The sequence below is a fragment of the Antennarius striatus genome, chromosome 3 (assembly GCF_040054535.1).
Source record: "Antennarius striatus isolate MH-2024 chromosome 3, ASM4005453v1, whole genome shotgun sequence".
In the NCBI taxonomy this organism is placed as follows: domain Eukaryota; kingdom Metazoa; phylum Chordata; class Actinopteri; order Lophiiformes; family Antennariidae; genus Antennarius; species Antennarius striatus.
This window is the reverse complement of record NC_090778.1, coordinates 26,588,357-26,603,248: the sequence shown is the minus strand read 5'-3', so window position 1 is coordinate 26,603,248 and position 14,892 is coordinate 26,588,357. Positions and strand designations below refer to the sequence as shown.

General features: G+C 47.9%; 1 protein-coding gene across 4 annotated transcripts in view; it reads left to right on the top strand.

Moving 5' to 3' along the window:
- LOC137592314 (tetratricopeptide repeat protein 28-like) overlaps nt 1-14,892 on the top strand; it is a 143,514-nt gene that overhangs the window by 52,677 nt on the left and 75,945 nt on the right. The window lies entirely within an intron of this gene.

The following is a 14,892-nucleotide window of genomic DNA, read 5'->3' as shown; positions in this document are numbered from 1 at the left end:
TCTGACGCATTCACCTAACATCTCAGCCGTGGTTGGAAATCGTTGGACGCTTCACGTTTTGCTCTTGTCCCGTTTTTTTCCTCCGTTCGCCAGGAGAAGGAGCGTCAGCAGCCAATTACAGTTACGTCTTCATCCAACCATGGACTCCTCACACTCTCCTTTGCAAAGGAGCGTCGTCTTTACCCAGCAACCCAATTTGTCAAGATCACTCATTCAGATTGGTGTCATTTAGATTTGGAGCTGGGGGAGGGTGGGGTGTCTGCTTTCAGAGATCCTTTATCTCCTTTTTTTTGTGGAGTCGTGCCTCCTCCTCCTCATGATCCCATTTCCTTTCCGTTCAAGGTCTCGGCGGTGTTCCGGTGACCTCTCATTTCTTTCTCCTTGATTTCTCTCCCTCTTGATCTCCTTTCCACTCCTGATTATCTCTTCACGGGCTGATTCCCTCCACCCGATGCGCCATCCTCCCATCTTTTTCCCTTTCTTTCGTCTTGGCAGCGACAGAACTCCCTTTTTTAAAGCGAGGATGACACAGCACCGACCCCGTGTAAATATGTAGGCTAATCTGGGCTTTCATTAGTTTGTGTACATGAATATTGCATGACTGGCTCTCGTGTGCTAACCCAGATTAGTTCCCAGTCTTTTCCCTTGGTTAATTGAAAAGCGCTGGAACAGTCATGCTCTGAAACAGCTCCTTTCTCAGGCTACGCCGAGGTTGATCTGATCCCCCTCCCCATCCTCCGTACCCGCCCGTCAAAACCCGAAGCCCCCCTCTTCAAATGGACACCAATCAAAAAGCTCTTCAGAGGAAGGCAGAGCCGAGTGTCGGGAGGCGAGGTTAAGTGTGCGAACTGACCGACCTTCAATATTGCGATGCCCTCCGCGGCGGAATCTGACAGCCTGTGAGAGTGTGAACAGAAAGGGCTTGCTGGGATGAGATGTAATTGGACTGGGATACCAGAGAGGAGATGAAGCATTTAAGGCTCCGACCTGTCTGTTTCCAGTGCGTGAAGGGTTTGAGATGTCAGATTCGGCTCTGTGCTTCATTTGAAAGGAGCTTCTGTTTCCTTTGGACGGCGAATAACCGTAAAACATAATGCATTCGTAACCGTCCGGACCCTGGAAGACTCCGACCTGCACACGGAGGTCATGCATTATTCCTCACGAAAGCCAAAGACTGAATTTTCCTCCTGTGACGGTGTGTCGATTGAGATATCAGCTGTTCCCATCAGCTGGTCGCGTCTGTCTGGTAGCGCAGTGACATCATCGCTTGTTTTTACCACAGCGTCCAACTCCATCCGTCATTGGCCTCAGCAGAGTCATCAGCCACCACCACCAGGGTCAGGACTCCATGCATCTTCTCAGAGATTGTCAAAACTGTAGTATATACAGTGCGCCCTCGTTACTCGCAGTTAATAGCTCCAGGAACCCAACGTGAATAACAAATTCCGCGATACAGCGGAATTTACCTTTTTATTTACGGTAATTAAAACGTTTATGAACCCTCCCCATACTGATATTAAACCACCTTCTATCTGTATTACCTTTTCCCACACTCTTATAGGCTGTTTAAAGCACTTTTGTGTCTCACGGAAGTCCGAGAGTCACGGAACGTAGCAAACTTCCGGATGCCGTCAGCCAATAGGATGCACGTACAGTATCATGTGACTACATACTAAAAATCTGTGATGAGGTGAAGTCACGAGTGTTGATGCGCGAATGTGCCAGGGCGCACTGTACTGTAAAATAAAATAAGACTCCAACACCACAATCATCATTGGGAATTCAGCAATTATAAATTATCATAACTTTGAAGTTTTTGAAGAAATAATTTCACACTAATACAGATATCTTTGATCGTCCAATAGGATCCGGGGATCTGTGGGCCGGACTCTAATATTTTACTCCGTCAGTGATTCACAGTTGAAAGTCTTTCAGACCGAAACATGTTGGAAAATGTCGGCTGAAATGCTGATAATTTTCCGTTGCTGGCGGTTCAAATCTTCAGAAGAGTGTCTGAGGGCTGCTATTTTAAACAGGCCTCGCCCTCCTCTATCTGATCTGGTGTCGTTACTCTGGGTTACATGGGGGGAGAGGGGGTGTCGGGGTGGTGGTGGGTGTCGAGACTCTTTGGAAACAAGGTCCTCCATGTTGCCCCTAGACATATTCCCTTTGTTGAGCTGCTAATTTTATGCAACCCTCATCATGCCTCTGGAGCAGAGAGAGAGAGACGGGGTTGGGGGGTGATGGTGGTGGTGGTGGTGGGGAGATGGTATCTCCAGGATGGAGCCAGAATAAGAAGAAATTGAGTGGAAACTTTTGCTATGAATAAACGCTTGGCTTTATCATCATGGGAGTGTGTTTTCTTGCCTTCATCCTTTCTTCCCATTTATTACTTTTCCAGGAGAGACTCTCCTGCTGTTGCCTGTTTGGTTCTCTGTGGGGAGGGGGGGCTTGTAGGTGACATTTACACATCAGCTGAGATGGATATATATACCGGTCTATGCGTGGGTGTGTTTCTCCCAGAGCATCTTGACAGTGCCGGTACCTGTGGTGAGTGTTTACCCCAAAAAACAACACCCTCCCCGAGAATTTCATGTATTTTCCACACCATCATTCCCCTGTCAGATATTTCTGCTTTTTTTCTGCTGTTTCTCTTGCTGGGTTTTCTAAAAGAGAAACAGGACTCCGTCTCCCACCTCGACCTTGACGACGCTCTCCTTGACACGTTCGTCTTTACGAGTCACGATATTTTAAAGGTGAAGATTTAAGCGTCCCTTTCAACGACAAAGAGGAATAAAATTCCTCCTGTCTCCACCTCCCATCCTCTCATTCCCAGCCCTGCGGTGAGACTGTAATCCCAGCTTCAGGAATGGAAATGAAGTGCTTGGTGGCATCGTGTCAAAGAGCAACAGATTGAACATTAGCCTGAACAGTCGAGCAAATGTTTGCGGGTTTTTTTTAATTCAAATTAGCCCTGAGTATTTGGCTCGGAGCTTCGCGGCGGACACCTGTTCTATTAACCCCACATGATGCGTTCACATGTTTGGAGGTGTTTGCATTGATTATCAAGCGTGATATTTATATGTGTAATATGTGTGCGCTGCTTGTGTCTTTCTCTGGAGGGTAAGAACTTGAGATTTAACTACCGTTAGCGCGCTGTTAGCCGTTTTGTTGGCGTTTCCCGAAAGCAAAGTTGTGACTTTTAGTGAAACAATGAATCTGAAGCCGAGCGGCGGGAAGGCAGCCAAGCCTTCAGAGAGCGTTATTTATGGCGTCTGTGGCTGCCATTGGTGTTTGACTTATCACAGGGTCGCAGGATGTGGATGGATTTAGATGGTGCTTTATCACTCTTACCTAGCCATTCTTAATCAGGTCACGTCCCAGCCCGGGTCACTTCCTGTATCTGGATCTGTATCAGTACAGTATATACTGTATGGACCCATTCCTGCCGCTTGATGCTATTGACTTTGGGCCACACACACCGTCCTCCATCCCCCCCCCCCCCTCTCAGGTGCTAATGATGCTTGCAGACCAGCAATCAAACTCATGCTGCTGTTACCTTCACGTGTGAAATTGGCGGCGCAGTAATTCACTGATTTGATGCAGTGAAAATAATCACTGAGTCCCCGAGAGGCGATTTATTTACTGCAGGCTGAACCTGCAACCGGCGCCTCCCCCATTAAGAACCAGCCAATCAGGAAACAGGCAGGCAGTAAACAGTCAAGTCATGCATCTGATATTTAATTTCATCTTGACTTCCAACAGTTGCATCAGAGACTCTGATGTCATCCCCTCTGTCACCATGACGATACATTAAAAGCTGAGTTAGCTTATTGACCTCGGACAGAGATTGGTTTTTTTTGGAAGACACTCTCTGTCTAATACTTTGACTGAATTATCCGAGCAATAAGACCGATCGTAGAGTCGGACCTACTAAAGAGGCGTGGTGATGTTCTCAAACCGCCCCCCCACGTCTCCTTCCTCCTCAGGATCCATCAGATCATTCAGACATTGAGCCGTCCCGTCCAAACCAGTTAAGACTGTAATTTAACAGTGTCCCAGCAAACTCTCTCTGTGCAGATTGGCGATTTTATCTCTCTTCGCTATCCCACATCTCGCCTTCAGCTTTCCCTTCCCTGTCCTTGGTGGGTTTGTACCTCTGACACGCCGTCACCACCCCCTTGTCCCCCCTTTTAACCTTCGTCTAAATCCATGACTGATGGGATTCTCGAGCCTTCTCCATGCCTCACCTCTCACACATGATATATTTGTATAGAAATCTACCTTTGCCGGTTTGAGTGCGGGCGATCCTTCAATGTGACCTGTGCTTGGCCGACTTTGGGGTTTTGTATTTTCTGCCTTTGTGTAATTTAGCTTCGTTGATCTCTTGTCTCTTGTCTGATTCTCGGCAGACTAGATCTTATGTCAGACGGGTATTAAATGTTTAATGCTGGTGGATGTAGAAGATTGCCTCCTACTTGTCCTGATTAAATATTTAGGGGTATCTGAATGGTGCATTTGACATTGCTAGGTGCTGAGGGACTCGGGGAAGTGTGGGAACATAACTGTCTGCCAGCTGTCTATTTGGTTATGACTAGGATGCAACTGGGACGTTGTCTGGGACACGGAATGGGAGGTGAGAGGGAAGTTATATTTAGCCATGTCCTCCCAAACACAGCCGTTTCCTCTCCTTTTAGCAGGAATGACAACCTTGCTTTGCCCTTTTAGATATTGGGGACAACGTTAGCATTAAATTTAGCTTGACCCCCGCATCTGCAGACACCAGTAAGCCAACAGATTCTCTGTAACTTGATGAAAACAGTGAAGGCCATCTTGCATTTCCAACAGAGGTCCAGAGGAAAGGAGGTTGGGGGCTGTTTCAGTTTCCATCTGGTAAAAGAGGCAAAGCTCAGGGATGAAGACAGCCCTGGATTAATACCTTTAAATCAAAGCGCTGCTCACGCACCAAATGGAACGATCCATTTACCTGACATCTCCGTCCACAGTCCGAGTGGAAAACCCTGACGAAGCAGTGGTATTTTCGGCTGTGCTGATGATGCTGTGTAGTGGATGCTGACAGAAACGGTTCGGTAATGTCTAATTTATTCAGATCCACTTTCAGGTTCTCGGCTGCTGGGTGGATCAAGTGCCTCCAGTTCTTCCTGTGGAGATTACAACGCAAATTTTTATCTTCGTTGATTCCTAGAATGTGAAAAAGCATGCGGGATAGATAAACTCACTGAGCTTTATTGTGAGATGATGGAACAATCTCGTAATCGGCACCAGGGTGGAGTGAACTCTTGTAATTAAACTTGTAATTTATCTACATTTGCTAGCAGCCTGCTGCTAGTTCAGCTGTATTCATATTTGCATGGTGATTCCAGTGTTTGTCTTATTAAATGCTGAAGTTGTAATCACTGTTGGGCTTTAAAAGCAAAGGCAAAAATCAATATGTTGAATCATGTTAATGTTGAGAGGTAATTGTTAGCTTAGCTTTTTCCTAACAATGATTGTAGTCATAAAATAATGTCTGTGGATGTTTAACAGATCACAGCAGACAAAGCTGTGTGCAGAAATAGCTCGTTGCGTGACAAATGACGGTGCGGTCAGTTGTCTACTGTACATAGCTGCCTAGAAAATCTTCTCCTGCAGACACTTTGACTCCACAGTGTCTGGAAAAACTGCACAGATGACTTTCTCTGCGTCTTCAGAGACTTCTCAGTTTGCCCGATCAGCCACTGTATCCTCCTCCTTTTGGGGGAGAATCAAGTGAAGGTGTTTGGACTATCAAGAGTGTCCTGACAAGGGAGCCTTGGGATCAACTGGGGACACACCTGGTCACTTTTACAGCGCTGGCTCACACTGGCTGCATTGTTTCCAGGAAGTATTCTGCAGAGACACGATGCATTCCTCTGGGGTTTACGATGCTGTTAGCATCCTGGTGCTCTCACCCCCACACCCCCCAACACCCCCACACATTCACCCCAGCAGCAGCGGGTCGCCCAAAACAACTAGAGTCTGCAACAAAAGAGATAAAGAGAACTTATGCAGCTGGAGAGCATTCCCTGCGCTCAGCACAGAGAGACAAAAGTAAGCGAAAAGCATGTTTGACTTAGCCTGTCTGCTCGGGCTGGCTTGTTGGACGACCCACAAAGACCTCCACAGGAAGAGCCTGGAGGCAGGAGGAACCTCCTGCTCCTACTTACGAGGAGACAAACGCTCAAAGGATGAAAGTCGACTCTGTTGATGTGGTCAAAAGGATTAGGGACTACTTCTTCTGTGATTGTACGGAGCTCTCATTTGCTGGTCTTACCTTAAATGATAGCCCGTCGGGTTGTGGAGGGACTCTTAGTGGTCTAACAGTCAGAACACGTCCAGCAACCATCGAACAGATGTGGCTTTTATATGTGTTGATAGAAAAACTAGAGAAAAAAGTCTGTTAAACTAAAGATTTAGAGCGTGATTTGTTGTGGTTTCATACAAAATAAGCAAATTTCACGACTCTCTGCTTCCAATGTCTCTTCTGTACAATATTCCAGAGATCGGTGGTTGTAATGATATTTCCATTCTGTGGTGTTTTTCTGTTTGTGCTGGTATCTGTTTGTTTTTTTGTACCGTTCTTCTTAGGAATGTTGCCGGGTCTGTCTTTCATTAGCCAGACTGCGTCAAGAGAATGTGACCCATAAGTAAGGAGGGCTAAGGGGGTAGGATCTCACAGGCTATTGGAATACTCTCATGAATCTAATGGGGGGGGGGCATACATCACTGTTCATTAGTGCTTCTCTGATCCCAACTGTCCTTCTCTGGCGTTTTGACTGAGGTCAGCAGGACTGGGTGGCGGAAGGAGCTTCTTTAAAGAGCTGCTTGTTAGCGTGTTAATGTCTCCACATGGCTGATTGGCTTATACCTGGGATGGTAATCTTTTAATGTCACTAATTTGTCAGCTCTATTTTTCTGTGGTAGCACAAAGTTTCCACACACAGACCCCCTCACAGCAAACAGGGATTTTGTGCCCAGTGTTTTGGGAACCCTGCTGCGTGGATCAAGGCGGGATAAGTGGTTAAGGTATGAGGGAGGCCTCATAGGCCCGGTTGTGCCTGGATGGTTTAGCTATAATCCGATTGAGCACTCCGGGAAGACTTGACGTGGGCGGCATCGGGTCCTCGCAGCCAGACAACCAATGCGCTCGCACCTGCCACTCCATTTCCTCTCCGTGTTCCGGCTGATTACTGATTATGAATTCTAATTATATCTGATTCACCGTCGAGCAGGATTTGTAGAAATACAGACTATTAGCTGGTTTTGTTTTGGCTCATTTCATCGCCTCTTGTGGGAGCTGCAGCTCTCGAGCTGGATGCGAGCTTTGCCAGCTCGATATCACCAACATGGCTCGCTTCCCTCCCCCCAAGCCCTCCCCCCCCCAACAACACCTGCAAATGTTTACAGCAGGTCGGCCTGGAGGTCAATGGGATTGTGTAACAGTGAAAGGTTGGAAGGAGACGCTTCCCGTTGATGATGGGCTTTTGTCGAACAAAGTTGGGGAACATCCAGGAGCTGCATCGTATGTCAGGAAACAGATGAAGAGAGTAAGGCTTTGGTTCTACTCTCAACACACTTGGAAGGTCTTACGCTCTATTAATCAGACAGGAGACAAAATTGATGCCGGTTGTCGGAGAAACATCTTTATCGTTGAGGTGAAGCCGGTCTCCTTTAAAGGCTCACGTTTTGAAACGAAACGCATGGCGAGGCTAAAAGACGTTCTGAAGACTCTTGACTTTTGTCATCAACGGAGGAGAAGCCATACCGCCATTCATGGTTTGCTCCTTCGTGCTGCACATGTCTAACCAAAAGCGTGAATCTTCGTTGGGGTTGATGAAGTTTAACCAATCAAATGTCCAGAATACACCAGCCGGATCCCCAAACGAAGGGACGGGCGAGAAACCGGCGGCGGAAAATGTGAGTGGCAGAAGCAATCCTCTAAAGCAATCTATAGCAGCCTACCCAACCTTGAAGGAGCTTACAATAGCCTGAGCCGTTTCCTCTGCATTAGCAGTCTTGTGTGGGATGCTGTATAATCTACCTGCCAGATTAAGATGACATGGTCATTGTCTAGAAGAGAGAATTGAATTATGGTGTGTGAAGGGGGTTTAAATGAGATTAGAAGCAAAAAAAAACAACAACTCACACAGCTTGCGTGAGATGTGCAAAGTCAGGCGCTCGGCAAAACGCAGACACACACTTACCGATGCAGTGTAAGCTATTTTATACACACATATAAAAGATGAATATAATTAAGGCATGTTAAAATGCACACTTGCACACGTTTGCCCATTCCTCCTCCTTCTGCTGCATCTTTCAGAGCACAGGTGATGATTTTGTCGTTATTTCCATGGTGACGGTGCATCTCCAACGTTGTTTACCGCGACGACTTGCTGGAGTTTCCCCGAACTCGAGTATATGGGCTAATCCCCAGGATGTGTGTGATTATCTTAACTACTCTGCAACATATTTAGCACACGTATCTGCTGTGTTTAAGCGCAGCTAATCTCCTAACATCCCCAAACTGCTGCCTTCGAATGATCCTCCCCCTCCATGTTTAAATTTGATATCCTTCCATGATTTCCCTCCAGCGCCTTGTGTGTGTGTGTGTGTGTGTGTGTTACCTTTTGGGCTACCTTTTCCTGAATGTGTTGGATGCTGTTATCTGGGTAGAATTTGTAGAGGTCTCCCCTACGGGACAAGAACATGTTTTTGAGATTCTACAACACTGGCTGGTGATTTATTTTTTATCATCATTGATCACCGGCTGATGCACAAATGCTTTATAACTGAGAACCTACACGGACAGCTTTATAACAGCAGCAATGCTATCAACTAATCACATTTGCAGTATTGTGCTCAGTCGGATACGATATGGTCTCATCCCTCAGAAGTTTGTTACGCCACCCGGATGCAACGCATGTGTCTCTGAGCCTTTACATCAGTCGAGGGTAGATGGATTAGAATTAGCAGATGGACTGTATTTGCATTAGCCACCCGGGCGCTAACGCAGATGGAGCTAATCTGGCGCACGGGGCTGAGACCAGGTTGCTGCTCACTGGGGTAGAGCCAGGCCAGGACACCCTGTCTGGGGCTCTACAGCAGGAGGTCCTGGGTTTGTGTGTGTGTGTGTGTGTGTGTGGGGGGGGGACGAGTCCGGTCCGTCCGCCTGTCTGAATAATGCTAAGGAGATCAATGTGGAAGGGATGAGTGAAAACTTTAGTGCTGGGATCAAAATGCGGAGGCAGGAAAGGGAATATGGCAGAAACATTGAAGAAGCAGAGGAGTGGGATGGTTATACAAGGGGGGCTCGCAAACTAAAAGGCCTTGCGAGTGTTTTGGATTCAATTAGCCCTCCTCCTGATGTATTCATGCTGGCTCATTTCCCTTTGTTCTCTTGCTCGGATATCTCGGTCCTGAGCTCCCTGCGGGGGTTTTGGTTGCTGAATTTCGGTAGGCGAGGTTGGTGTTTGTGTCCACCCACCGTCACGTCCTGCTTTCTGCCTTTTCTGCACAGGGTGTACTTTTTAAAAAACCGTTACAGACGCACTATTCAGATGTAACTCATCTCGTGGATGCTGCCCTGGGTTCAATGCCCAGTATCTGCAGCCCTGTGGGGGCCAGTGTTGACTGTAGGCCGGTTCCAAGCCTGGATGAATGCAGAAGGTTGCGGCAGGAAGGGCATTCAGCATAAAAAACTTTGCCAAACAAATATATGAGCTTTCATCTAAAATGGAAAAAGGATGAGACGCGTTGGCGACCCCTAACGGGACAAGAAGAACGGTCGGACAGACAATTCAGGCTGCAAACGACTACTTCCTGTTTGAAGATACTAACGTAGCCTGGATGACTTTATGTTCAAGTTAGCATGACAGTATCTTTAATTTTAGATCAGCGCTGCCTATTATTGCAGATATGCTTTTCATGATGTCTGAATTTGTTGTCAATTTCGTGCTTTTAGTCTCCAATGCTAATGCTAATTTGTCTCCCTGCAGCGCTCTGAAACCTGCCCTTTAAAAAAAAGATTTAAAAAAAAAACTCCTGTAAATATCGTCTAAATGTTAACGCGAGTCTGGGAGAGGTCAGGAGAACAGGACTGCTGTGATTACTGCTCATGAGGATCCACGCAAATCGATGCGAATGAGGTTTCCTAGCAGACGAGAGCATGATGTTGTCATCATGTTGGTGCCACCGGCGGCCACATGTGAAATAAGTGGCGATCATTTCCTGCCAAAAAAGCGTCCAGTCAGCTCTGGAGTTGAGAATAAATAAGCGATAACAACTTGGCTGGAGCCGGCAGCTCCGCTTTGCAGTGAAACTGAGATGCTGACGGAGTCTTGGTGGTAGTTTTAGTAGTGGTTTGAAAGCCGGGTAGTGGTGGAACAAAAAAAGGGAGATGGGGGGGATGAAACCCACCCGTCCCCAGAGTTTTGTAGATTTAGTTCAGGCTTCTATTCTAGGAGGAATGTTTTTTTTCTTGTTTTTTTTTTCCGAGTAGCAGAAGAAACAGCTTTTTTTTATTGCACCCATTACATGTCATCAGTCCAAACTCATCATGTCCTGGATATTGAGCCGGAGGAAGATGCTGAGCTTGGATTTCACTCCGCTCCCCTTCCCCTCCTCCTTTCCATCCCTCGTTCCCCCCCTCGCCTCGCCTCTTTATCTCGGTCCGATCTGTTATCCCCACCTCCCTTTATCCGTATCTGTGCCCACTTTTATTACTTTTCTTAGCTTACTTTTTATTCCTCTCACTTTATTACTCCTCTCTCTCCCCCCTTGAAGCATCTACTGGATCTTCTGCTGTGGATTGACTTTGAATTGGCTGCCAATAGAAAGATGACGACGGCTTGCCGTTGCAGGGCCATCCTCGGCATGGGGGGGGGCCTTCACATATACGTTGATGACGACTCATTTTCCTTAACAGTTTTCTCTCTCTGAGATCGTACAGCCCACGTCCGCATCTACTAGAGCTAAGACCAGGCCTAAAAATTCTAGCCTGACCCGAGCCTTATTAAAGCCTGACCCGGCCCGAACATAAATGCTGACATTTTGAGCCCGACCTAGTCCAAATTTCGGTAATTGAATAGCAATTACCATAAAGCGCCTTCTCTGTTTTACCTAAATTATTTATTTTATGAGGTATTCCTTTGTTCAAAATCCATAGATCGCCATAGCCCGAGTCCAACCCGAACGTAATTATTGACATTTTGAGCCCAACCCGGCCCGAATTTACTCGAGTTTGGGATTAAGATTTTACCTCTAGTCCCGAGCCTTGAGGTAAGATCTTAAACCCGAGCCCGGGTCCAAAAAATCTCCAGCCCGGGCTTAAGATCGTACCTCTAGCGTCTACATCACGGATGCACGGCTAGCTTATATTTGCTCTACAAGTAGTTTGGAGTCCAGCAAACCTGCTTATAATAGCAGCCCCCCCACCACCACCACCACCACTAAGTCTGCCATGTGCTAAGATGCTGACTAAGCCAGAGACCCCCCGTCTGGTAACTGCATTGGCTAAGTCGCACCAAGAATGCTATCTCCCCACGACAGGTGGTCACGAGATGCCGCGTGATAAAACGCCGCATAAAATTACCGGGGAGTGGCAGGGTGGCAGTTTTGCTGAAAATGAAGTTTCAAGGCGGGGGAAGGCAATGAGCGACGGGTGGAGGGGGCTTAACCGGGGCGGGGGCTTTGAATGGTGGGACCCTGAATGCGTCGTGGGCAGGGCCAACACGGGGTTAACACGCGCTACTCTCATACATACCTGACCCTCTGGCGGCTGCGATTGCCACTCACCATGTTGTCAATCCATTCCTCGCCCCCCTCCCATCTGTCTGCACGTGTGTGTGTGTGTGCGTGGAACACGCGTGTGCGTGCACATCACAGGGGGAGGGAAAAAAAAAAAAAAAGAGTGGGCTGGGGGGGGCAGTTCTATTAGATTTGGCAGAGGCAGCACAATTTGTCTGACATGTTGAGGGAGAAGATTAGAAGTGGGGGGGGGAAACAAAATGTATTCAGCATTACACTCTCATCTCGCAGCTGGAGCAATTGATTTTTTTTTTATTTTTTATTTTTTTAAGTACACATCGGAGAGCGTGGACCGCCGATAGCTGAGAGGGAGGCGTGGAGAAGCGCCATTATCAGGCCAGAGACGCCGATTCACACGTGTAATAAAAAAAATAAATAAAAAAAATCAGAATGAAAAGCGGATAAACAGACATAATCTGTTTCTGCGGACGGAAGCGTGTCTAAAGTCGTCCGGGGGAGGGGAGACGCCGTGTATGAGTTCCCCCCGCCGCTCGGGTTCATTGTCCTTAACGACGCGGCTCGGCCTAAGCTCGCCCTCCGGGTCAGATTACTCACGAAACGCCTCGTAGCTTTCCCAGGATTCCCCGAGTCTGAGCTTATCATTCTCGCACACATTCAGCCGCTCCACTGGAAAGCGTTGGCGCTCGCCTTTTAGCGCCGGCCCCCAATATTCCTAGTCGAACAACAAACAAACAAATGAGGAGAACGGCGTACCCATCGAACACGTGTCGCGCCTCCGAACACGGGTCACGCCCCCTGACCCGTCAGGACAAAAGGGGAGTGCGGCAGAAACGGATTGAGATATTTGAGTAGATATTAACGCCCTCGCCGCTCCGCCCGCCGTTGATGAGGACGAGTTTGAAGTGAGAACACCAATCAGTGTCAGCCGGTTTTTAACGCCGTCCTTTTGGCGATGAATGGTTTCTTAACGGTTAGTCGGGAACGCACGCGGTCTCATCCCAAATGATTAGTGACGCTCGACTGCGTTAGGAGAGGGAGCATCAATCAAGCCTGAGAGAAAGGATGGCTAATGACACACGTGTCTGAGAGGGAAGCCAGGTGGCGGCGGCGGCGGCGAATGGATTGCCAACTGTAACCCGTTAATGCGCGAAGATGTATTTTTCGTCCTCGTTGTTTGTCCTGACGGACGTCGATGCTGCTGCCACCCCACCGCCGCCTGATGATCCGACATTACCCTATGCTAATGCTAATGCTAATGCTGCCACACGTTTGGACTTTAGCCTCCAAGTGGAACCCAAAACAGAACCGACGTAGTTCTGCAGCCACGGTTGACTCGTTTTACCACGCCCCTTCTGATCGGCGTGTCGAGCTTCTCTGACGTCAGCGCGTGGCACGGCGTGAACCGTGAAGCCCCTGTGCATCATGGGAGCGTAGGAAGAGAAGAAACTCTCCCTTTGATCACTGAAGGCAGCCCCCGTTGCGCTGCGCCAGAGTGTGGGAACACTTTCACATAGTGTTTACCTTGATGGGGAACGGAACCCGACGCGTCGGAGCAACGTGACCCTCCTGGGGTTTAGAGCAAAGCGCCTGCGTTAGCAAACAGATGCATGAATGGCGTTCTTCAGCGCTCGCACACCCGACTAGCGTGGGCGTATAATTCCTGCATCCCCCAGAGCGTCCCGAGGCTTCGGGTGAACATTCCGGAAATACCATCGCGGCGATCCGTCTTTGGCCGAGCGAGCCCAGGCTTCCCGCTCCTCATGTACTTTGGGTCATGTGACGTGTGGATCGTTCCCATATGGAGCGATCAGCTGGCGCTTTGCGTTGGGTTTAGTCTGTCGCTCCATGTGCTCCACTTTCAGGTGTTTAAAGGTCAAAGTTCATCTCTTTTGATGAATGCAGATGGAACAATCTCAGATTTTGAAGCCGATCCAACGATTTTAGTTGTTTTCGTCCATTACGTGTCGACACGTGACAGATGAGCGTGAAACGGAGAGGAAAGGAAGGGCGAGACGCGCGCCAAGAAAGAATCCATTTTACCTCATTTACTTATTCCTTTTTGCAACCGCTGCCAAGGGGGGTGATGTGATTGGTTTGTTTTGTCCGTCTGACTTTTAGCGGGATGATACCAAAAGCTAATGGATGGATTTTGAGAACTTTCCCCCCACAGATGGAGGCTGGCACACTTTGTTGGCCTTGAATAGCAGCTAAGGAAAGGTAGATAAAGATTTTTTTAAAAACATCAACAGGCGATGGGCTAACGTGTCTCCCAGCTACATGTCACACTTTATATTGGTAGGAATCGTAGCATGGTGATTCCCTAATGCTAACTCAATTATATTCCTTCCCTCGTCGGAGGCCGGAGCCTCACCTCATCTCAGACGGCCATGAACCATAACTGATATAATCACAGGAGTCCCCGTGTGGGCGTGTTGCCGCCACATTATCAGATGCACTAAATCAGTTTATGGATTAATCAAATTTACCTTCCACCTCTTTAAATAGCAACCTCCCTCCCTGCCACCGCACGCCGTCCCTCATGCGGTGGAATTAACCCATTTCCAGAGCGTTCAGGTGTGTCTCTGCCCCCCTCTAGGGTAATAAGAACGTGATGCCGTCATGTACTCTCAGGACAAATTAATTCAATCAGTTCCACGGCGTGATGTCACATGTGAACCCGCGCTGGTTCCGTTAGCCGTTAGCCGTTGGCCGTGCGGGGATGAGCTCACGACGCATTTGAATGCGACGGGAGTTACAGTGATCACTCGCGTATTCGCGGCTTCATGCCGTCAGCCAATAGAATGTGCGTGCAGCATCATGTGACTACCTACTAAAAATCCGCGATGAGTTGAAGCCGCGCGTGTTGATGCACGAATGCTCGAGGGATTACTGTACCATAAATAATAAAATAAAGTTTGTCACTATATCACAGAAATATATACCTGTTTGTTTGTGTGCGTCTGTCTTGGGCCAACGTCTCATCTTTTTGACGTTTAAACATAAAAGCACGAACGGAATTTAAACAGAAGTCGCATAACCAGCGGCCTAATTAAGTGTTTCTGTCACGCATCACGAAGGAAACGGTGG